Source organism: Colobus angolensis, unplaced genomic scaffold (genome assembly GCF_000951035.1).
Source record: "Colobus angolensis palliatus isolate OR3802 unplaced genomic scaffold, Cang.pa_1.0 Scaffold177, whole genome shotgun sequence".
Lineage (NCBI taxonomy): Eukaryota > Metazoa > Chordata > Mammalia > Primates > Cercopithecidae > Colobus > Colobus angolensis.
The window spans coordinates 1864876-1890912 of NW_012114899.1; the positions used below are offsets into that span (position 1 = coordinate 1864876).

Sequence of the window (26037 nt, forward strand, 5' to 3'; positions counted from 1 at the left end):
TTTTTTATTGTTGTCTGTTTCTTATTTGATTTACTTCTCTAATCTTTATTAATTCCTTCCTTCTGATAATTTTAGGCTTAGTTTCTTCCTCTTTTTCTAGTTCCTTGAGGTGTAAAGTCATGTTGCTTATTTGAGAACGTTCTTTTTTAGTGTAGGTGTTTATGTTGTATTTTTGTTTTCATTTGCTCTGAAATTAAACCTAGTTACATTGCCGCCTCTGCTTTTCCATGTTTTCTTTAGTCTGTTTTTAGCTTTACCTTCATCTATTCTTTCCCTCCTTATTTAAGATCTCTTAACTTGGATAAATATAACAGAGTGAGCAATGAAGGGGTTATTTCATTCCTTCTAGGAGGATATTCCTCTGTGTTAACCTTGGATTCTAGGACTGGTCAAAAAAGGAAACAAAAAATACAAAGCATTGAGTACAAAAGCGAAGAAAAGCAACAGTTCATCTTCCCTGGCAATGATATTATAGTATTATTTTAAGATTCAGTGAATTCTTGACTTCTGTTCTACAAGCTGTAAGATTGGTTGATTTGTAATAGAGGGAACAAGTGCATGCTGTGAGGAGGGTAGACATTTAGAGAAAGTAAATGACCTTGAGGGTATTGAACTCTGGGAATCAACGTGTTTTCCAAAGTTAGGGGACATGCCACTTCTAGATGGTGAACCTGTGGGTGTTCATTTGAACAGTAGAGTCATAGAAAAACTTTACTATCCGAAATATAATAAAAATGCTGCTTTAACTGCTAAGTCGCCATCTGTTACCAGCTCTTTGCTACTGATTTATCTTTTTTCCTTTTAAAACATGTGAATTCTTAGATTTTCATATTATAATTTTATACTTACCTTAAATTAGGATTGAGGAGAAACTTTGACAACACTTCTTAAAAGAAAATTATTAACTTGTAAAAAATCATACTTTTAGGTTTGGGTAATATCTGAGGAGAAAGCAAAAGCAAGTCAGGAAGCATGCAGGTGACCCATGTGCATCTCTATGTATGAGCAACAGGAATGGTAGAACTTTTGTTCCACTGCAGTTGTACAATCTAATTATTCACTGATCAAGGTACACATACTGCATTACTATGTAGGTTTGAAGATGGCATCTTTGCCATATTATCTCTTTTTTAACCTTGATATCTTACATGTAATAGGTTTTCATTAATTTTGATGGTTGTCATCATGATGATAATGATTATGGTAATGCCTCCCATTATTTTCTCTTCAGTATAAGGCATTTAATGGCTTCTCCTAAAAAATAACACAAGCAGTTTTTAACCCTAACAATGAGGGATCGAGTAGATGTCCTTACCTACACTTGTTACTATGAGTGATATATTTATATAAAGAGATGTATGTAAAGGAAATTCATTCACTCATCCATTTATGTAACTAACAATTATTCCTTCATCAGTTCTTATTAAGCACTTACTATGTTAGGCCCTGTATATGTTTTACATGCATTATCTCCTAACCTTATAACAATGGTGTGTAAAGAAACTAATATTATCCATTTTATAGATGATAAATTCATAATTAGGGATATTAATTATTATGTCCAAGTTTGCACAGCTGGTAAATGACACATTTGAAATCTGAACCCACACAATCTAATTCAAGAGTTATATTGCCAGTACTACAAAAAATGGTTTATTTTATAGGTAAAGAAAAGGCACTGAATTAAATATTATGACTAAGCTTGTGATCTTAAAAGATTTAGGTTCTGAGTTAGACCTGATTAAAAATTCTAGCTCCACCAGTTACTGATTACATGAACCTGGTAGGAGTTGTTCAGTCTCTCCATACTCCAGGTTCTTCCTTTTTCAACAGTGTTGCTGGGCCATTAAATGAAACAGCTTTACCTAGAAAGCACTCAGCATAGTAAAACCATTATAGATATTAGCTGTTACACACTTACTTCTCTCCTTTTCTGGGGGGAGGGAGAAGATGGGTTTTTATTTTACAATCTTATTTTATAAAACTATAAGCCTGGAGTCTAGGGGGTAATGTAGAAATTGAAATGTGAAATGGTTCTGATCTAAGGTGAAACATTAGATAGATGAAAGAATATCATGCAGATAGAATTAAAAGTTGTTAGGTTGGAGTATTTTATGTGGGGCTGAGAGTAAAATAAATCTACAATTTGTGAGTGGTAGAATGTGAAGCGATTAAATAGGATGGGGAATTGGAATGGAAGTGCTAGGACAATTCCTGGCACATAGTAGGCATGCAACAAAAGGTTAATTGCTATGATCTGTATGCAGAGATCATATGGTTGACATAAATGTGTTAATGTTGTCCTTTGGTAAGTGTTTTCATGGTATTTAAGTGCAATGGAGCACAAAGACTTGTTGTGTAAAGTGTGATAATGAAAGGAATATGACCATTACTCCATCTGTCACTTTCACTCATGCCTTTAAATGAGCCCCTTGCTCCAATAAGATGGTTCAGTTAATGGTTCCTTAAAGCCCCACACACTTACCTGTCTTTTTGCCTTTGCTGAATTTATTGCTGAAGACTTTAGCCAGTATCTCTTTTTGCCCCTTCTTTTTATCTTTATTTATTTTTAAGTATATTTTTTGAGATGGAGTCTCACTCTGTTTACCCAGGCTGGAGTGCAGTGGTATGATCTTGACTCACTGCAACCTCCGCCTCCTGGGTTCAAGCGATTCTCTTTCTTCAGCCTCCCGAATAGCTGGGATTACAGGCATCCCCCACCATGCCTGGCTAATTTTTGTAATTTTAGTAGAGATGGGGTTTCACCATGTTGGCCAGGCTGGTCTTGAACTCCTGATCTCAGGTGATCTGCCCACCTCAGCCTCCCAAAGTGCTGACATTACAGGTGTGAGCCACCTTGCCCGACCTCTTTTTGCTCGTTCTTCAAAGTAGAAACTTTGGTAGAACTTTCACAGTCAGCCTATAATATATGTCTGTAGCCCTAGCTTGGTTCTAAATCCCATGGTGCCTTCTCCTTGGGAAAAACAGAGAAGGCACTATGGTATTTAGAACCAAGTTAGGACTACAGATACAGGTTACCTATGTTACAGGCTGACAGCCATAGGTATATTGTTCTCTGCACATTTGTTTTTTTCTGGCCTCTCAATGACATTATGTGCTTCTTTTATACCTCATGTGGTGTAAGTGCTGTGCAATAATAGAAATTCAATAAAGGACTCTTAAAGTTGCAATTAAAGTCAGGATTGAATTTTGTGGAAAATCTTGATACAAATGTACAAAAGAACTTCAAGAAAATTAGAATGCCATGAGTCATGCATTTCCTGGTACTATTCATTCCTCTTTAGGTACTATCATTCTGCTCAACCTAACATTTCTACCACCTACACCTACCATCTGGAATTATAGGCAGAGGGTATGAAGGGTGTCAAATCTTGAAAGAAAATTGCCTTTTCTCCAAAGTTGATGAAACTACACTACAGTTGATTGGATTACTTGCTCAGCAAGAGAGTGGAACCTTGTCTTTATGAATTAAATGTCACTATTTTGTCTATTTGAAGATGACCTTATAGGGGATCATGGCTTATGACAAGTTATTTTGCTGAGGCTTGAATTTGAATTGTGTGTTGGTGAATGAGCCAGTGCACATGCAGTCAGAACAGCTGCTGTCCATGCAGCTTTTCTTTTCTTTCGTTTTCTGTGTCATACACAGTAATCTTTGTGAGTTATTCACATCTACTTCTTGTGTAGTAATAGTATATTATAGTGGTATCATAAATTTGGGATTTGTGAAAGTCGTGTGACATACCTTCAGGTGAATCTCAGTGGATTACTGCATTTAATGATTTGTTCTCTTTTGTTCTGATTAAGAAGATCTTTGTTGGGATGCTGAGTTCTTATTTAAATATTATACACCCTTCTTATTTCTCTCTGCAAAATTTTAGCCTTACTGATGAATTTTGCTCTACTCTAGAGTGTGGTTTACTTTTGCGACAAATACAGATTTGTTAAGGTAAATCTAAAAGCCACAGTTAAACACAGTTCTCCCTTAGACGTAAGAACCATAACTGTTTCTGTGGACCCCAGCAAAGGTACCTTCTTTTACAAAACAATGTTCTTCTTGTTCCATAGTCAATTACATACTGAACCTCTGTGTTATCCGAGATCTAAGCAGCAGGGCTGCTGTCTCCAGAATTATATTCAGCAGCTGTCTCCTCCCTGTTAGCTTACCCATTCCTGATGTGTTGATTCCTTTCAGAAGGCTCCAATCCAAATAAGACTCAATTAGCAGCAGCCTGAAAATAATGTGTATGCCTTTCTTTTCCTGTATAAACCTTGTGAGTGCTAAGCTTCTAACCTCACTTTCCTCTTAATACTAACTGAAGGTCCCATAACTTTCTGTGGAATGTTGACTTTTTTTTGAGTGAGATAAGCTCTTGTCATGTCAGCTAACTCTCATGTCTTGGTGACAGCACAATGGAGAAATATTAGGAAATCTGACAAGGAGAAACATTCATGTCTGATAGAGTTCAGCAACAGATTAGTGAAAGAAACTAGCCGTCCAAAATCATCATTATTCATTTCCTACACTAAGTCAAAGAAATCATTGTGCTCTGCTTAAGCCCCATGTTGAGTTCATTTCACTGACCCTTCCTTAATATTGGCTGAAAGGTATTTTTAATAACTTGGTATGTTTGGGAGTCAAAGGAGGCCAAGTTTCTGGCTAGGCTCAGAAGGGATAAAATAGTAATGAAATGTTTGGGGAATGAGAGGGGGAAAAATGCCTAAAAGAAAGGTACCTTCTTTTAGACCTGTTTAATATAACTCACCTAATTATTTCTGAAGTAGCAGGGGGAAAATACACAAAACCTTCTGAGAAATATCAATTTTTAAACATTACAGCCTTGAGTGAGCCACTTCAAAATGTGCAGAGAATTGGCTTATATTTTATTTGGAAACTAATGTTTAAGTCAAATGGAGCAACAGAAATCCATAGTAATCTATCCAAAAAAAAGACCAAAGGATTGGGAATAGGTCAGGGTGCAGTCAGGAGAGCCAGGCGAGGGTTGGCAGACAATGGAAGGCAAGCTGGCCCAGTCAGTCTGTGGGCATGCAAGCTGAATCACCAGTGTGGGGCCACTTTCCCTTAACAAGCCCCGTTCTAATTGATCTTGTCTCCTGAGCCTCCCCCGCTGCCACTGGACATTGCAGATTTGGCTTCTTGGCTATGGTTTTGCAGTCAGAGGAGTTCAGTCCAGCTTAGTGTGATGAGTATGAGCAAAGCAGTATGAGCAGTGAGGTATCAGGATGAATGTGTCACTGCCTTCTCTTCTCATGTGTCATTCATGTGAATTATTCCCATCCATCAGCCTCTAGTCCAGTTCCTGGTGCTCTGACCTCTCTTGAGTTACTTCACTCAGAGTGCTGATCAAATGGTTTGGAACCACAGTGTTAGCTATATCCTGTTCCATCTAGTCTGTAAATCCACTGAGGATGTATCTTATACTTCTTTTGAAATACACTCTGCCATTAGCACAGGGAGGAGCACTACTAGAGGTTTAATTGACACCTGTTGACTAACTGGTACATTAATTAATGTAGGGCCTTATGGTAAACATGCCTTCTAGAGACAATAAAAAACTTATTCAAATTGTATATAACATTTCCTTGACACACGTTTTTAGTTAATGCGATAATGTAGAAACAGAATTATTCCCTGTAAAATATTAGACATTTTAGTGATTTGAGATAAAGAGTTATTTGATCACTAGATCTTATTCACTTGGCACCTGTTTATTAAGTGCCTGTGGTGTGTCATAAGCACTGATGATGTAATTGAGGCCTAATCATAGCCTAAGAAAGTATGAAAAAATATGAATATCTTCAGTGTTGGTTCTTTCAGGCCAATCTTTTAAAATGACTAATTGGTAGCAAAACCTGGAGTTCACTTTTTTTTTTAATGAGCAGATATTTATAACTGCTACCAAAACCAGGAAAAGTTTACTAAATACGGGGGTTTGAAGATATTGTCTTTAACTGGGAAAAGCTTCTAGGCTACAAGAGAGGATAAAGAGAGCGAGTCACATTTGAGATGTACTTTATTTCATTACTTAACAAACACTTATCCAGCACTCACAATGGACAGGCTGTCTTCCAAGCAGGAAATATGGAACATCTGCTGTAAATGTGACCTCATTTAATCACTATAATAAGTCTATAAAGAAGGTACTATTATTACCCTCCTTTTAAAAATAGGAAACTTGAAACTCTATTTTACTGTTAAAGTTCAGAGAAGTTAAGTATTTCACCCAAGGTCACACAGCCTGTGTGGTGGAGCTTCTTGTAAAAGTATTTTGGCCCTTTGTAGGGTAGAGAGATGAATTCCAACCAGGGAAAGAAGGAAGTAAAGTAAGCCCCAGGGAATGGATGCTATTTCAACCGGGTTAAGATTGGTTTGAAACCTGGTTAAGATTGGTTTGTTTGCGAATATGGGGCAGTCAAGAATATACCCAGAGAAAGCTATTCCACAAGGGACATAAATGTAAGATATTAACAAAATGCCATTTTCTGTCCGACATTAAAACTTTAGGAAGATACATCCTCCTCTGTTCTTTTCTCTCAAAGACTTCCCAAGTTTCTGTGCAATGTTCACTTTAATTTTTTTAATATGAATAATACAATATGTTTTACATGGCTCTATCACTTTATTCAACTCAAGATTTTCTAAGAGTTAAGTGTTCACTGCTAGTCTTCACAGCAATCAATGGCTATGAGATGAGTCACCAAGTAGAAGATCAAACAGGTCTATTTAGCTTAAGATGTCCCTCCTGTGTGAGCGGTCAGTGACGCCTGCCAAAACCGTGCCTTATTTGTGAGAAATGCCCCTGGTCTCTGCTTGATGGAAAACTGATCAATCTCTTTTACTCTTTCAACTCAATGATTAGCAATTACTGCTAACCTAGAAAACTTTGCTGTAAATTTCTTTAAAAATTCTCATCTTACCGGGCATGGCGGATCTTATTTGCTTTTTACTATAAACAGTGAAAGTATAAATACATTCTTACTTACTGGAGAGGATAATAATATTAAATTTGATTTTCATCTCCAGTGTTATTGCATTTTTCTAACAGAAAAAGTAAATAAAACATATCTTTAGTATTTAATTCTCTCTAAGATATCACAAACTATTTTTCAATTTTAAAATAAAACTATATCCAAAATATTATATATATATATACGTATTTGAGACAGAGTCTTGCTCTGTCACCCAGGCTGGAGTGCAGTGGTGTGATCTCAGCTCACTGCAACCTCTGCCCCCCAGGTTCAAGCAATTCAACTTCCTCCCAAATAGCTGAGATTACAGGCACATGCCACCATGCCCAGTTAATTTTGGTCTTTTCAGTAGAGATGGGGTTTCGTCATGTTGGCCAGGCTGTTCTTGAACTCCTGACATCAGGTGATCTGCCCACCTCGGCCTCCCAAAGTGCCGAGATTACAGGCATGAGCCACTGCGCCCAGCCAAAATATTTTAAGACATTGTAAATGATCATTAGGTTTCAGTGGTCCAAATCAGAATTTTCTTTGGAAGAAAAACCTTAAGAGGAATGTACTAATGAAAATAAATCAGTGTAAGCACTTGACAAATAAGTTAGAAAAGATGCATATAGAGCAAAAGGAAACCTTGATATAGTAAATATCATATAGTGGTGTAATATTAAAAAAAAATTTGAAAACATTACATAGAATCAAATATTTCTGAGGAAAAACATGTGAACAACTGATATAATAATTAAGTTGATTATCAAAGGATAATGTAAAATCTATTTCAATCATATGCCAGGGATTGGACTTTCTGATAAGATCCAGAGACACTTTAAATATCTTACAGATGAAGAAATGGGGGACCAGAAGTTTGTCACTTCCTTACATCACATTACTTGTAAGGGGTAGAGAGATCAGAGCTAGTGCTTCAACCCGGGGCCAGAATCAGCAAGGCCATTCTTTCTATGTGCTGCTAGAGAGTGAAGATTTTGTCATGGTGCATTCAGCAGCTTTGATCAACTGGTCGCTTGTCAGTTGGACAGATCCTATTTTCCAGAGCCTCCCTGAAGGTCTGGGGGTGCATTGAATCACAGGACTGAGCTTGCATCCTATGGGAACACTCACCCCTAGAAAGGTAGCCCTTCAATTTTAGGACAATAGCTATGAGACTGCTACCCTAGTTCTTCCAATAGTAGAGTTTCATTTTAGAAATAGAACAGTAACCTTAAAGGATAGGCCTCCTATCCTGCTTTATACATTTTCAGAAATGCCCTTGAATTATATGTATACTTTTGTGGCTTGACTTACTAACTTTCCTTTGTGTTGGCTTCCTGCGCAGAAAAGCTGTTGGGGGTGACTGGTAGAGGCATTTGTTAAAGGGCTAATTTACAACAGACTGCTTTACTGGAAAGGGTGCCTGTCTCCAAACAATAAGTAAATAAATAACATTTTCCAGAAAAATCCCCGAAATCAAAAACTTTCTAGGATCTGTTTACCTTGCAGAAGCCTTTCAATTAGCCTTAGGGCAGCGTGAACAGAATGTTCTATACCTTGAGTGATCCATGCACTCAGGAGAATGTGCTGATTTCAGCATCTTCCTTATAGCCATGTGAACACCAAAATAGCATTCCTTTTTTCTCTGCTCCAACTTTCTGGAGCAATTGTTTTGACTGTGCGAAAGTATAACATTTTGCATTGTTTTATGTTTTTCTGGATAAAAATATCATTTTCTTCCTAGAGAATTTGACTTGCTAAGCACATATATTGTGAATTAATATCACATTCCTGATATAGAGGGCTTTTGTAATCAGAATAACTATCACACATCACAGAGGAATAAGAGATTGAATATGTTCAATTTCTGTCTGACTATTGGAAGCCTCGGGTCATCACTTCTTGGAGGCAGTCCTGAGTAGATGCAATAGACACTAAACCAAATATTATGTGTACCTTATGACAGTTAATTCTTGGAATAGCTCTGGAAAGTAGACATTATATGATCATTATTTTACTGAAGACAATGCTACAGCAAGGATGACTTCGTGACTTATTTAGGGCCTCACAGTAACAGAACCTGGATTGAAATTAAGTTTGATCTGAGTCAAAGTCTGCTTTCTTTTCATTCCATTACACTGGATAGGCTCAGAGAGTATATTGCAGAGACAATATGGCATTTGTACTCAAATTTCATAGTTGACTTACATTTGGGGTTTCTTTTTGAAATTTTAGTTTCACAGGAGAGAATGACAAGTTGCATATCAGAATTCAAGAGTGGGATTTGGGCTTGAAAATCACCTATTTGAAATTGATGTGCATATTTCCCTCTTCAGCTTTCCATATAAAGCCAGGCTTTTACCCAATATGGCCTTGGTTGTACCCCTGTGTAGTTCTGGGAGTTTCCATAATTGATATGTGTATGTTGAAGGGGAGCCAGAGAAAATGAACATGTCCAATCTGAATGCCTTTTCCTGTGAGAGATGCTAATCAGCTTTCTCTCACTCCGGAGTATATGTTTTCAATGTCTGGATTAATTCAGCCATTCAGGAAAGAAATTTGTGCTTTGCTCTCCATATATAATATCTAGTAAAGAAGACTTAGTCTCATCGTTCTTCTCTGGGGAGGCAGGATTCATGACCAACTGATCCCACTGAAGACAATATTAGCAGAAGTTATGAAAGGAGCTTACAGAGTATTTTGCAAAGTTCATTTACTTACATTACCAAAAGTTATGTGATTTTACTAAATCCCTCAAAACTCCTCTAAGGAAGTTGAGAATATCTCCATTTATCCAATGAAGAAACTTCAACTTAGAAAGGTCAAAGGGATTTGTTTGAAGTCATGGAGTCTTCTGGCTCCCACTCAAGGATTCTTTTGTCTGCAGTACCATCTTCCACCTGTGCCTTACACATTTCAGAAGTGTGAAAATGGGGAGCAGACTGTTTCTCCTGGATTCTGAGTATCAGTTACTCCCTTCCTGAGTTAGAGAAATATCAACAAACTTGCAATTTGTGTAAGAATTTGATACTTAATGATAATGTATTGTTGGTATAATACATTATCATTGGATGTATTATCAATGGATTATCAATGGATAATGTATACAGTGTTAATATATTTATATATCTTATTAATATAATGAATAACTATTATACAAATATGTTTATGTACATGCATACACACAATCCCTTTATACTCCATGTTTTCCAGGTAAAATGAGAGTTAACATTTATTGAGTGCTTAGCATATTCCAGATACTGCGCTTAGCTTTTTAACATAGGAAAGTATTATTATCTTAATTTTGTAGCAAAAGAAGCTGAGAAGACTGTGGAAGTTAAGTAACTTGTCCAAGGTAATGCAATCAGTGGCGGCACCAGGATTTTACTCCAAGATGACCTTTTCCAGAGCATTTGCTACTAAACACTCTGTTTTATTGACTCTCCTTTCCTTATTTCTGATAGTGGTGGTGAAAAGTGGGGTTCTTTTTTCTAGTAGAATGGTGCTTCAATATTTCACATGCATCTTGCATTTTCCTCAAGTTCATGTTTATTTTTGAACTCCTGGTCTCTACGTTTACTTACCTTTTATTTACATATGTAAAGTAGAGGCTGTCCTGAGTAGAGGCAATAGGCATTAGACCAAATATTCTATGTACTTTATGACAGTTAATTTTTGGAATAGCTCTGATGAACATAAACCACCAGAGACTGAAATAGGTTCTATATTATTTATATCTATCCACCTTTTATAAAGTTTTATGCTATACTTTTGAGGTACTCTAAATAATTTTAAGAACTTAATTTTTCTGTGTGTTAAGAGCAGATTAATATAGCTCCAAGGAAAGAAGAGATTCCCTGAGAAATAAAGTCTATTTAATCTCACTTTGTTTCACTAGGTTTTTAGTTGTCAAAATTCAGACATTCAGTAAACACAAATGTAGATTATGTCTACTGAGCTCCACATTTTAGTTTATTTGCCTCTTAAATCAAAGAAAAGTAATTTGAAATCCAAATAAGAAAATGAAACAATTAACAACTGGGAATTCAAGTACCTAAGGTATATTAAATATTTATATGCTAACTTATCCCATGGAGCTTTGCTACATCTCAGAACTTGTCAAAGTGAATTCCTTTCCCTTGTACTCCTGTACTATATTTTTGCTTTGTTATGTTACTTTGTATAGATTACTTGTAATTTCTGTGAGTAGTTGTGGTGTCAGGGAAACCGGGTAAGTACAGAGGTGCTTAAAGTGTTGGCTTTTTGCTTAGATAGGAACAGGTCTCTGCCTATTTCACTATTTACTCTCTGGTGATCCTGCACAAGCCATTTAACTTCTTCATATTTCAATTTCCTTGTATAGTAGTAGGCCTATTGATACTAACTACATCATAGGGATTTTGCAATGATTAAATTACATGTTTCCTACAAAGCATGTGGGCCTATTGCTCAGTAAGCATTAGCTGATGTTATTGTTAATATCTTTTCATTCTTATTCTCATCTCGTGATTTCAGGGACGTATTGTCTTTTTCCTGAGCAAGGTAATAGCAAGGCTATTACATTAGCCTTCTCACTGGTCCCTAACAATCAATAGTTGGTGTGTGGCCGGGAAACTAGATAATGTGAGATATTTTATCAGAAGTGATCTAATATAGAAATTATTCAAGCAGGTTGAGGAGAGGTGCTAGAAAAATAATACTAGAATAACACAGAGTCAATAAATGCAAGAAGCAATTGCATATTTAGGGTAAATTAAAGGGAAAAAGTGGGGTTTTAGGACCTGCAAGCTCAGACAAGATCCCACTGAGCTGGAACCCAGTCTTCTGAGGAGGTGGTTTTATGAGACTTTGGCAAGGAGCTGAGACCTTTGAGGAGGGGGCACCATCAACTGGTGTTGGTGCTGCGGGTATGATGAGGCTGGTTCTGGGAGTGTACAGGAAGCTGGAAAGTGGGACCAACTGCTGCTGCCCAGGTGATGTTCTAATCCCGGGGTAATGTAATCAAAAAGGACAGCAAAGCAGGAAGGGGTAAGTTCCTTCTCCCTCCTCTTGCTTTCTTGCCTTCCCCAGGGTTTCTTCTGGCAGATGTGAACAGTCTTCCAGTTGTTCAAGTGCAGCAAATGTAGTTTGCTGAACCATGGGGTCTGCATCAGAAAACAAAGAACAGAAGGATGGATTTAGAGCTAAGAGGCAATATCTTCGTAACCAACACAAATATCTTTCAAATCCCAGTCTCTTTTATAAACTCCTATCGGATTACATAATCAACAGAATGAACAGAGAGCCTACAGAATGGAAGAAAATACTTGCAAACTATTCATCCAACAGAATACTAATATTTGGAATTTACAAGGAACTCCTACAACTAAATGACAGCAACAACAACAAAAATAATCCCATTAAAAAGTGGGCAAAGGACATGAATACGTATTTTTCAAAAGAAGATATACAAATGGCCAGCAAGCATATGAAAAATGCTTATCACTAATCATCAGGAAAGGGCAAATTAAAACCACAATGAGCTAGCATCTTATACCAGTCAGGATAGCTATTACTAAAAATACAAAAAATAACGGATGTTGATGAGGATGCAGAGAAAATGGAACACTCATACACAATTGGTGAGAATATAAGTTAATACAACCTCTTTGGAAAACAGTAGTGAGATTTCTCAAATAACTACAAATAGAACTACCATTCAACCCAGCAATCCCACTACTGAGTATCTACCCAAAGGAAAAAAAAATTGTTATATCAAGAAGATACCTGCATTCGTATGTTTATTGCAACAGTATTCATAATAGTAAAAATATGGAATCAACCTAACTGTCCATCAACAGATGATTGAATAAAGAAAATGTGCTATACATGTGTACGGTGGGGTACTACTCAGTCATAGAAAAGAATGAAATCATGTCTTTTTCTAGTACATGGATGGAACCGGAAGTCATTGTCTTAAGGGAAACAACTCAGAAACAGAAAAATGCTGTGTGTTCTCACTTATTAGTGAGAAAGAAATAATGTGTACACATGGACATGGAGTGTAGAATGATAGGCATTGGAGACTGAAAGGTGAGGGAGTAGAATGTGGAGTGGATGTTGAGAAATTACCTAATGGGTATAATGTACATTATTCAGGTGATGGATACTCTAAAAGGCCAGAGTTCACCACTACACGATATATCTATATAGCAAAATTATGCTTGTAAACAGAACCTATTATGAACATTGTGCTCTGGGTTATGGAGGATATCAACAAGAATAAGACGTTTTTCTGTCCTCACACAGTTTAATGAAGAACAAGGTTAACAGAAACCATTCCATAGAAAATGCAGAAATTACTTAGAAGCAAGAATTTGTCCTGGCTGGTGAGATTCAGGAAGAGTTCATGGAAGGATAAGTAAAAATTCACATTCGATAGTGTGGCCTCTTATGCTTGGCTGACTTTTCATTATACCTATATTTTTATTTTTTGGCTACTATGTAACTATTTCTTGTTTAGCCTTCAGTGTTTCTTAACTGTATACTTTTTTCTCATGTCAGTCACTTAGGCATATGGCCAATGTTACTGAGTGCCTTCTATAGGTGCTTGCAGCTAGTTGTAAGGATATAGCATTGAACAAATGAGACAAGGTGCCCTCCTTATGGAACTTGCTGTCTAGGTGGGTAGACAGTTCTTAATATTAAAAGGTCACCCAAATGAATGCAAAATTGCACATTATGGTTGGTGCTGGAAAAGACAGATGCAAACTGCTATGCTAGCAAGGTGATCAGGTTTCATTTTTGAGTCACAAATGGCTTCCCTGAGGTATAGATGTTAGGTTAGGTTGAGATAAGAAGGCTGTTTCTAGCCTGTGCAGATCTCGGACCAGAAGAAGCAGAGTGTGCATCTGAGAAAAGGTTATTATGGGTGCGGAAAAAGGGAATGAGGAGTGTGTACAGCATTTTTCACATAGTAAGCATTTCTCAGGGTCAAGTTCAAAAGGCACCTCCTCCATGAAATCTTTCTTAAAATACTTGAACAGTAAAAAGATCCTCCCTCTTTTTAGCTCTTAACCATTGTGTATCTCTCTTGAGGGTGTTTGTTACATACTGCCTTGGTTTGTGATTATTTATGTGCAAGTTTGATTGTCTGTGCTCAGCTGTAAGCTTCTGGAAACGAGAATTTATCTCATACCCATCTTTGTATCCTTCAGTGTCATGAATTCTCAAAAAATATTTGCTGAATAAGGTCACTTCCTCAGCATGCCTGTTAGCACTTAGATGGTGTGTTCAGCTACATGGAACAGTTCAGTGTAACTGTTTCTTTCATTCAGTGTCTCATATTACTAACTGACTTGTCCCTGGAGAACACTGGCAGTTGTTTGACATTTGTGTATAACAGGTGAAGAAGTATTCACTGGCCCACTTTGGGAAAGACAGAAGTTTGGAATTTGAGGGCCGTACCTTAGATCTCCATGAATCGCAATGAATGGCTGCTTGACCAAAAGTGTTCATAAATCTGTAGCATTGCAAAATGTAGGTTCAACCAACCAAATTTGCTTTATCTTTTTGTTTCACCATCTGTGTTGGCTTGTTCTGATTTCCATGTCATTAGACAAGGAGAAGATGATCATCTGCCTGTCGCAAAACACTTGGATTTCATCAGAGGTTCTTCTGAAAAGTAAACATACTATGGAAAGGAGGGCCTGGGGGAAACATCACACCTGTAGGCCTTCTTTCTCATATCTTTTTTTTCTTGAGATGGTGTTTCACTCTTGTTTCCCAGGCTGGAGTGCAATGGCATGATCTCGGCTCACCACAACCTCCGCCTCCCAGGTTCAAGTGATTCTCCTGCTCAGCCTCCCAAGTAGCTGCAATTACAGGCATGCGCCACCACGCCTGGCTAATTTTGTGTTTTTAGTAGAGATGGGATTTCTCCATGTTGGTCAAGCTGGTCTCCATCTCCTGACCTCAGGCGATCCACCCACCTCAGCCTCCAAAAGTGCTGGGATTGCAGGTGTGAGCCACTACTCCCAGCCCTTCCTGATATCTTCTAGGTCTCTTTGCAACAACCTGAGTGGACCCATTCCCCTGTGCTCATGACCGAGTTCTAGGTATTTCCTTATCTTTCCTCGAATATGGTCATTCATTGGCATTTATAATGGAATAGAAAAAGAGCTGGAAAATGAAAACTACAAAACTCTTACTCAACATTCTTTTACAATAGTGTTAGAGTTAGTAGTTATGGCAGAATTGCATCTTCTAAGGAAAACTGCACTATGACAAATAGTCCCAGAGTGAGAGGCAGCCAACTCACTATCAGGGTGACCCAGAAGTCCTAATGGGTGGGAATGATCATTATACGAAGACTGTAAATCTGATTAATGTGCACTCTGAGCTGAGGTATAACATTTCATGTCAAATGAGGCAGGGGTACGTGAGAAAGGATAATAGAAACAGCTGGTTCTGCACATGTGTGAAGGACCATATTAAAATTACAATGACATAGAGAGATACGTAAACAAACATAGGGAGGGTTCAGATGGTTGTGTGTGTGTGTATGTGTATTTCAGTGTTTATATAAACATATACCTAAACTTATTTATAGACTCATAGCTGATGAATGAACCTTCACAAATAGACTATTTCTAGCCCTCAAATAGTGGGGTACACAATTTTATTCTCACTGTAAAAGCTCACTCTTTGGTAGGACATATTGCCAAGTTTTTCACTATGGAACTAATCTGGAGGCCATATGGTGACATTTAATTTGTGGGCAATATTATCTAACAACATTCCTTTAGCAGTTGGTAATTGTAGTGTTTCATTATCTCAGTTTAGTTTTGTCATAATCTTGTGACATGGGCTGATATCATTATTCCAAATTGATAAAGAAAGATAGAGACAAACACACTTCCCATTAAGTTGCAGTGTGTGTGATTGTGTGATTGTGTGTGTGTGTGTGTGTGTGTGTGTGTGTGTAGGGTATATGTATGTGGGATTGTTTTTGACTCATATAGAACATTCTTCCTCAACTGATATTCTGGATTAAATTTTAATTTGTGGAGTCTTGAGCAAAGTCTAAACCTAAATAATGCTTGGGAAGAAGGGCCATAACCTGCAAATCTGTGTCAGATTGACCCTGTAAGAGAGAGGCAAGCTTACTGAATTCTGGCTTCAATACATCTATTCCCCTTTCTAGATGAGTAAAGAGTAAGACACGGTTCTACCCTTACTTTTCCCTCTCTCCCCTCCTATTCAGTCTATTCCATCTTATTTTACTTTGCTTTTATGGATGAATTTTACTACAAAGGGTAAAGTGGGTAAAGTCTAGCCTGCCCTATGTCAAGAAAGATTAGACCTCATTATCTGTCCTCATTTCTCAAAGGCATGAACCAGGAATAATCAGAGTAGCTTCTTTGGACCTTCCAGCATGAGAAAGAAGTGTTCTCTTTCCTATGGGTTAAAGACTGAGATGGAAAAGAAATAAAACAAATGCTTCTTAATTCTGACTTTGGTAGTATGTAGCCCCATACAGTTGTCTCTCGGTGTCCATGGGGGATTGGTTCCAGGACCCAGTGCAGATACCAAAATTTGCAGATGCTCAATTCTCTAAATAAAATAGCATAATATTTGCATATAACCTGGACACATCCTCCTGTATACCTTAAATCATCTCTAGGTTACTTATAATACCAAATAAAAGGCCTACATACCACTTCATTCTCATGGATTCACTGTCGTACTTGGCACATGGCAAATTCAAGTTTTGCTTTTTGGAATTTCATGAAAACATTTTTGTGAATATTTTTGATTTGCATTTGGATGAATCCATGGGTGTGGAACTCACAGATAAGAGCTGCCTACTGTATTCAGTCTGCGCAGCAACTGGTAAAGGACACAAACAAGAAGTATAATGAGGTCTAATCTTTCTTGACATATGGCAGGCTGGTCCTCACCTTTTTACGAATAAGAAAACTTTGATTCAGACACTTTAATACACAGATATATTTGTGTACATGTATGTACATATTTATGTACTTAAGAATGTTGTGCAAGGTCACAGAGTAATGTCATGGTAGAGCCCGGGCTTACCAGGTAGCATAGGTTTTACATCTCCCTCAATATTCATTGAACCACAAACATCCCTCAGGGATGCTGAGAATCCCTGAGTCCCTCTGTAATATGATCACATGCTGTCTGTCTTTCCTCTAGCTGATCCCTGAAATGCTGGAGTTGGCAGGAAAAAAAAAAAAAAAGATAAAGGTGAAATTAATTAAATGGGATAATGCATGTGAGCACAGTTTGTAAATTCTAAGGTCTTACAAAAGATTTCTATATTAGTAATAGTTTCAATATGCTCATTTACATGAACCACTTATCATTCACAGCTAATTACCAAGCAGTACAGTAACAATTATGTGGATGATGAAATACACATCAGATCAACTCTTTTGCAAGCTGTTTCAATTGCAATATTCAACTCTCTTCCCTTGGTTTCCATCTTCTAAGTACATTGCTTAGAAAACTTGGATAACTACTGACAACTGAAAAGAATTATGAACATTCATCATACAAGAAGTAAGCATTCATCCAAGAAAAACAAGTGATAGAAATGAAAGGTGAGATTCTATTTATGGGCAGCCCATTGACTTTTCTTATGAGAACTGAATTTGTGTACTCTGTGAAATTTTCTTTTCTTTCCTTTTTTTTTTTTTTTGAGAAGGAGTCTCGTTCTGCCGCCCGGGCTAGAGTGCAGTGGCCGGATCTCAGCTCACTGCAAGCTCCGCCTCCCGGGTTCACGCCATTCTCCTGCCTCAGCCTCCCGAGTAGCTGGGACTACAGGCGCCTGCCACCTCGCCCAGCTAGTGTTTTATATTTTTTTAGTAGAGACGGGGTTTCACCGTGTTAGCCAGGATGGTCTCGATCTCCTGACCTCGTGATCCGCGCGTCTCGGCCTCCCAAAGTGCTGGGATTACAGGCTTGAGCCACCGCGCCCGGCCTCTGTGAAATTTTCATATGCATTATTACACTGTCTTGGAAATGGCCATTTAAGTTTTCAACATGAGACAGCTAGCAGGACCTCATCAAGTTCTGTAGTTCTAACTGTATGTCTCCATTGGTCTCAGATCTATGCCCTTGGGTTGGTTTCTACTCATGCCATTTTTTCAAAATGACTGTAATTACTAGAAAAATTGAATGAGCAAATATTCACTTGGCTGGGGTATGATTTTCAAACTACATTACAGTAGAGAACAAAGTTTGTAATGAGATTCTGTACTACTATTCAAAGCAATTAGGAGAAATGAGTATTGAGTTCTTAACATTCTGACAAGTTATTTCAATATTATGTCCAAATAAAGGAACTTTTTGTAATCAAAAAAACTGATTGATTTCTTGAGATTTCATAACATGAGACGAAAAAAGAAACAGTCGTCACTGTTCTTCCAGCAAGTCACAATTGTAATGTATTGAAAAATTTAATGGCCTTGACTTTAGAAGTGTAATGAGTTTTGTAATTGCTCATGTGAGAGGTGATTGGTTATGCTGAATATATGGGTGCAAATAAGCAAATGTAACAGGTGACATTTGTTGTTCTAATAAATCCAGCTTTGAACAAGTTTAGTGTAAAAGTTATAAATAATAAAGAAACTTTAAGAAAGAGAATATGTGACCACAGTATTTTTATGGTAAGGTAGGACGTCTTGAATACTAATCTGGAATTGTATTGGTAAGAGGGGCCATTTATTGAGTTCTTACTATATTTTGAATTTGGCCTAGGCACTGCCTATCCCATTTAGTCCTTATAAGCAATCCTGTGGGAAAATATAGCATAGATTATCTAAGTAACTTTCCTGAGACCACATAGCCAATAAATGGCAAAGATAATTCAGTTGTGGGTCAATTTTAATGATATTTCTACTGTCCTAGAGGTTTTGCATAAATATGTGATATTAGAAAGAATTAAATATCAGAATAGTTATGCACGGGGATTTGAGAGAAAGCTGCACAATTATATAGTGAGCATTTCAGTCAAGAGGGAGAAGTGATAAAATTATGTGTAGAGATGAGCAGGTCCTGTTTGGATAACTCATTGGTCTGCATCTAATCTGTATCTTCAGAGTTTTGTAACCTGTTTATATCACACTTAATTTGATATTTGTTCTTCCAAAATCTCCTATAATTGGGTTTACCTTCCATGTCAGGGATAGATGAGGTTAATCACAAGAGGATCAATGAAAACACTAACCAGTAACATTCCCAGAGCCTTTACAATATGACTAACAGAAGGATGGAGTAGAAATAACCATTCTGTTTTCAACGAACTTTTGAGTTTATCTCATTTTGAATGCACACAAGAAGATCTAAGAGAGATTCTCTTTAAGAATTTTATTCAAATGTCTCCTTGGGTAAAGTTTGTATGGAGACTTTCAGAACAAATACGTGAGATACTACTTTGATGGTTGAACAAAAAATGTAAAGAAATAATTATGATAAATCAAATGAAAGCCGTGTTTATATTATTAAAGCTGACAAATGTGTGACTTTATTACTTTATAGAATGAAGGGTTCTTAAATCATGTAAGCAATATTTTGTTCTTAAGACAAAGTTGGGGCCGGGTGCGGTGGCTCACACCTGTAATCCCAGCACTTTGGGAGGCAGAGGCGGGCAGATTACAAGGTCAGGAGTTCGAGACCAGCCTGGCCAACATGGTAAAACACCATCTCTACTAAAAATACAAAAATTAGCCAGACGTGGTGGCGGGCACCTGTAATCCCAGCTACTCAGGAGGCTGAGGGAAGAGAGTCGCTTGAACCTGGGAGGTGGAGTTGCAGTGAGCTGAGATCATGCCATTGCCCTCTAGCCTGGGTGACAAGAGCAGGACTCCATCTCAAAAAAAAAAAAAAAAAGTCACAGTTGACAAAAATGAATTGTGATAATGGTATTATTATTGATGCCTTAAAATTTAGGACACTCTAGTTTCAAATATTAATACATTTCAAAGTTACTTTTCAAGGACTATTATAGAAAACTTGACACAGCAGTCACCAACTCATGACATGGCTTTTTTATTCTGAATGAGGCTTGAGATATTGTACAACAATGAGTGGATAGTTAAACTTTATTTGAGCTGGGTGCATAAAATGAACTCTTGACTTTTTCTGATAGCCAAGAAATCTTCCCACACACAATCTGCAGCCCAGTTGCAAGTAGCTGGTGATCTCCATGGTCAGGTAAGCTGGTAGGTGTCTGCCTACAAGATGTAATTTAATGGGTATGAAAGGTCATTTAATTTTTCCCCTTCACACCTGTCCTGCAGGTATCACAGGGACTGAAATTCTGCTAGCCAATAGCACTTTAGATTCAGATTCAATTTACACTTTTTGCAAGCACCAACTATACACCCAACTATTGCTGAATTTTTTATATACGTGGTGTTTATGTGTTTAATTTTTATGAGTGTTTTCCCCTCTTACAACCTACGTACTACAGATATTTTACAAGTCAATCAGGAGTCACATGTGGGCAAAACTAACTTAGTATTCAAGAGAGAAAAATATAAAGTAGTCACAAATATTTGATTTGAAGATTAAAATTAGTAACCCTCAATTTTATTGAAATAACAGGAGCTATGTCTTATTCATCTTAATTCATTTTATTCTTCCTAACACACACAAATAGCCTTGGCTCTCCTTATGTGTAAATGACATTAAATACACATAATAAATCCTAAACAGAATAAACTGGTGACATCTCAAATTAGTTGCAAGGGAAAGAAGCAACTAACATAAAGAGTAAAATTGTAAAGAGCCCAGAGTAGTAGGGAGGCCAGGGCAGGTGAGACTTCAAGGACAAGGAAGATGAACAATGGGAAACTCATAGAGAAAGTCAAGGATAGCCTGGTGTTGATTCTGAACATTGCAACTCCTGTCACCATGCTCCTCACCAGCAGTTCCCTGTTACTTAACAATCCATCAATGCCTTCTATTTCCTATAGAATAAAGTCTGGATTATTTAGCCAGGTTATGCCAGGGTCTCCAAAACCTGACCCATCTATTCCTCTAGCATACCTGATCTAGTCTGTCTCACCACACTCTCTCCTGTAATGGGCATTTGTACCTGTCATTCTTTTTCTTCTTTCCTAACCATTCCACAAGCCAGCCCAAACATTTTCTGCAAAACATTCTCTGAGTTAATCCTTTCATCCTCTGTGCTGTGGTACCTCCTACACACTTTATAGTGTAGCTTATTTGATCCAATAATTGCAATTGTATGTTTCCCTAGCCAAATTATCCGCTAGACTGGGAACGCTTTGGAAACAGAAATTATACTTTACTTACCTATGTGTCCTCAGCCTTTTGTTCAGAGACTGTGGCATGATAGGCATTCAGTAGATATCTGCTTGATGTGTGAAAATACGGAAATTTATGTTTCTTAGCCTAGCATCCAAGGTCCTCTTCCAGTCTCACTTTCTAAAGATAAAATGTCATAAGGATTTGGTAAGCTTTTACTTTTCTAGGGATGTAAAATGAGGATGATGAATGTGCCTACCTCACTAGGTTATCATGAAGATTAAATAAAACGGTCCATGTAAAACATTTAGCACATTTAGTGTGGTGTCAAAGCATTGATAAGAACCCAAATGATATTGACTAGTATTATTATATGACACAGTTTTCAATATAGATAGGTCTTTATGATTATGTAAGAATAAATAAGTAAAAGATTAGTGTATGGTAAAGACTTTCAATGCTATGGAAATACTGAAGAGGATTGCATAAAGGGGTGGAGTCCAGTGAGGGGTTAACACTATCAGGCATCTGAATGCAGAGTAGGGAAAGCAGAGGGAAATTTCAAGGACAAGGAATCATGACACCAGATCAGGGGATTTAAAGATTACTTTTATCACAATATTTTTTTTTCGTAAAAATCTTCAACAGAGGAGGAAGGCTAGAGTATATTATGTTTAAATAAGCTGAAATTCTTGAGTATTTTGTAAAAGTTTCTCTGTGATCAATTTGACATATTTTAAATTGGAGGCTATCTTGATAAATTGCTTAGAATCTGAGCTTAAATTTCTTCTCTTCATTTTGTTGACAGAAGTCCTACACTGTTGATTTGCTTTCATTTTATCATAAGTCAGGACATTTCCCATGGCAGCTAAATAATTTCTGTAATAACACTTCATGCATAACTGCTGGCTAACTGTAGTATTATCCTTGCCATTTCTTTTTATAAGCATATACCATGAAAATTTGTGACAATTTTGTTAAAATATACAGTCTCAAATTGGATTCTTACACATTCTTGTGAATTCTGAATTCTCTTCTTTGAAAGCTTCCTAGATAGCTCAGAATTCACTGGGTTTTCCACATACTCCCTTGAAGGAGATTTTGAGTGCTTTGAGCAGCTATTACAAACTAGTTAACGGACTTGGGCCAAGTCAGTGCTCTCTTTTCTGCTTCCATTTTATCTCTTGCTGAATGGGAATCTCTACCATCTCCAGGGAAGAAGTGTACAGATAAGTGAAACAACATATTTGAACTATTTTATAGATCCCTAGAAGAAAGGAACCAAGAACATAATTCTTTGACCTAGTGAACAATTTTGGGCCTGCTTTGTGCTATTGCTGGATTTGTAGTGGTCTTTCTTTGCTGTTTTTCCTTCCTTTCTGATCTGTGGACTACTGTCAATTTATTATCACTACTTTAGGCACATAAACTGGTGAACAGAAAGGAGATTCTTTACTCTCAGTTATTAGACAATGTCCGTCTTTTAGAAGTAGCATACAGATGAGGATACAGTTAAAGTTTTAGTCTGGAATTTATTTCCCAGGCATCTTTCTACCAAAATGTGTTGACCATCTCCCTAATCACTACCCTGTCATAAAATAAGTATTCAGATAACCATGGCTTTGTACATTTGGCCAAGTTCAAAAAGGTTGCTCTTCTAGCAAATAAATGTAAATAGCTTCAGAAGTACAATAGAAGTACATCCCGCTGCAGTCTGTCATTCTGTGCCCATGCTGTTAGGTGCTGCTCTTCGCGACCATGTCCAAGACTCTGAAACAAAGTTTGTGGATAGCCAGGAAGTGGACAGGGTGACCAGGTCATCTCCAACATGCTGTATGTCAATGGCACATTTTCCTTATCCCATACCATACAACTGGTCCTCAGCCATAACAAGCTTGCAGTGGTGCCACCAAACACAGCAGAACTGAAGAATTTGGAAGTGCTCAACTTCCTTAATAGCCAAATTGAGGAGCTGCCCACACAGATCAGCAGCCTTCAGAAACTCAAACACGTGAACCTGGGCATGAATGGGCTAAATACTTTGCCTGAAGGATTTTGCTTTCTACCCAGCTCTTGACCTTCTGAACTTGATGTACGCTTTGAATGAAAATTCTCTTCCTAGAAACTTCATCTACCTTACCACCTTCTGTGCACTCTTTTGTAAGTGACAATGTTTTTGAAATCCTGCAACCAGATATTAGGAAGCTCACAAAGTTGCAGATACCCAGCTTTAGGGATAACAACCTGATCTTGCAGCCTAGGGAAACTGGGGAGCTTACCCAACTTAAAGAACTCCACATTCGGGGCAACTGCCTGACCCTTCTGCCCCCAGAACTAGGAAACTTATATTTAACTGGTCAGAAGAAGGTATTCAAAGTGAGGAACAGCCCCTGGGTTACCCCAGTTGCTGGCCATTTCCAGCTTGGTGTGTCCTGTGTGTTTGAATGTGTCTGTTCTGAGACATATGAGTACTTCCATGGCAGCACATGGAGGTAAATCCAGAACAACCAAAAAAGAATAATCACAAATCAAAAAAGATTAGCTGGAAACACCTGATAGTCAGTAACAAATAAGGGGTGGACATTGGCTGGGCCTCTGGCTTCTTCTCTCACCAATACTTCTGTCCTTTCTTGCTGTCTCTCAAATAAATACAACGTGTCCATGAAAAATAAAGACATACAATAAAAGGCAAAATGTATTTTATAAATCAACATTCTATCCTTAAATACTTGGGAATTACTCTTTTAACAAGTTCAGTTACTAGCATAAGTGATTTAACAAGGAATCAAGTATAATTGGATTCTAAGTACCTTCAGGTACAATTTGACCCAAATTGTTTTATTCAGTAACAGAAAAAAACACTGCACCTTATTTGCAACTTGACTGCATTTTCTAGGAAGCAGATAAGGTCAGATACTTCAGAAGAACTATTTATCTGCAAGAAGATATCCTTGTACCACACGGAGATTTAGAGGAATTAAAAAAACATTTTGTTTAATTTTTTTGTGTATATGGTGCAATTCAGTGCTTTTCCACAAATGATTCAATGGGAGACCATAGAAATAAGTTAGTATTAGTGTGGTCTTTGAAGTCAAACCGACCTCTTTACATAACTAGGCTTCAGCTGTGTAATCTTAAGCATGTTAAATCCTCCAAGACTCAGTTAGCTCATCTATAAAATGGAGTTAAGCGTGTAAGTTTTTAATAGAGCAAGATTAAATGAAATTAGGAATGAAACATGCTTTGCACAGTACATGGCACATAAGAAGCATACAATAGCTATTAACCATACTTATTCTTATCTATAAAGTAGATGAAATGACTTCCCTTTTTAGACTCTACGGAACCTAATTATAGTTAAAAATATGCAGAATAAATGCTAGCCTATGTTAAGTGAAATAAGCTAGGCACGGAAAGACAAACATCGCATGTTCTCACTTATATGTGAGAGCTAAAAATTAAAACCAGTTGAACTCATGGAGATAGAAAGTAGAAAAATGGTTACCAGAGGCTGGGAAGGGTAGTAGCGGAGGGATGGTTAATGGGTACAAAAAACAGTTAGAAGAATAAGTAAGACCTAGTATTTGTTAGCACAAGAGGGTGACTATAGTAAAAATTAATATAATTCTTCATTTTAAAATAACTAAAAGAGTATATTTGGATTGCTGGAAACACAAAAGATAAATGCTTGAGGTGATGGACACCCTATTTACCCTGATGTGATTATTATGCATTGCATGCCTGTATCAAAATATCTCATGTGACTCATAGATACATGCACTTATTATGTACCCTCAAAAATTAGAAATTAAAAAATAAATAAAAGAAATGCTATTAAGCCACAGATGGTGAGTCTTAGGAAATCTTGCACCCCATTAAATTCTATTTTTCACACAAAGTCTTTGTCATTCGGTGTATATTTTGCATTTATAGCACGTCTCAATTAGATTAACCTCATTTCAAGATCTCAATTGCTATGTGAAGCCACCATGTTCGACAGTTCAGGACTGTACAATTTCCACCTTCCCATTCCCGGTTGAGTAATTCTTTATCTGGAGATGATCTCAGCTGGAAAAAGGGAATCTCTGCATTTTGCTTGTCAGTCCTGAGGCCAGTGACAGCTGTGCTTTTCTACATTACTAAAAGAAGGTTTGGCATCAATGTTTAAAAAAAAAAGTGTATCTCTCATCCTGAGAGTCATCTTGAGCAAATGCAGTCAGTCAGTCTTTCTCTAACCCTTGTGTAAATCTGGAATGTGTTTCTTTCTGCAGTTTGGCATGAGACCGGTCTCTAGATTGTAAAAATCAAACAAGACTGTCTGACCCTGAAATTGATTCTGCAGCCTTTCTAGGTCCAAGAACTTGCTTCCCTGGGCAATTGTGAGGCTCTCATTTTAGTACTTCAGAGAAGCAGAGAAAATACAGATACAGAGAGAACGAGATAATAGTAATAGTAATAGAATAAATAACTACACTTTCACTAGCATATGTTCTAGCATTTTCTGAGGCCTATGTACCAAGAAGTGTGCTGTCTTAGATATCCATCATCTAATTTAATAGAATATAGTATTTTAAAAATTGGATCTCCTGAGGTTTTACAGAAAGACCGTTATTTAGATGACCTATTTAAAAACCAAGGTCTATCAAATTAGATACAGTACTACTAGCTTGAATTAAATGTAATTTAACCACATTAAAAGTAATTTTCTTAAAGGGTACCTTTCTTTCTGCTCCTCAAAAGCTCATGCACACTAAGGTTGACTTTTCT

The 26037-nt window shown here is 37.3% G+C and overlaps 1 protein-coding gene and 1 pseudogene across 2 annotated transcripts in view; both read left to right on the top strand.

Moving 5' to 3' along the window:
* PRKG1 (protein kinase, cGMP-dependent, type I) overlaps nucleotides 1-26037 on the top strand; it is a 1321360-nt gene that overhangs the window by 316656 nt on the left and 978667 nt on the right. The window lies entirely within an intron of this gene.
* Nucleotides 23001-24237, top strand: LOC105509525 (annotated as a pseudogene).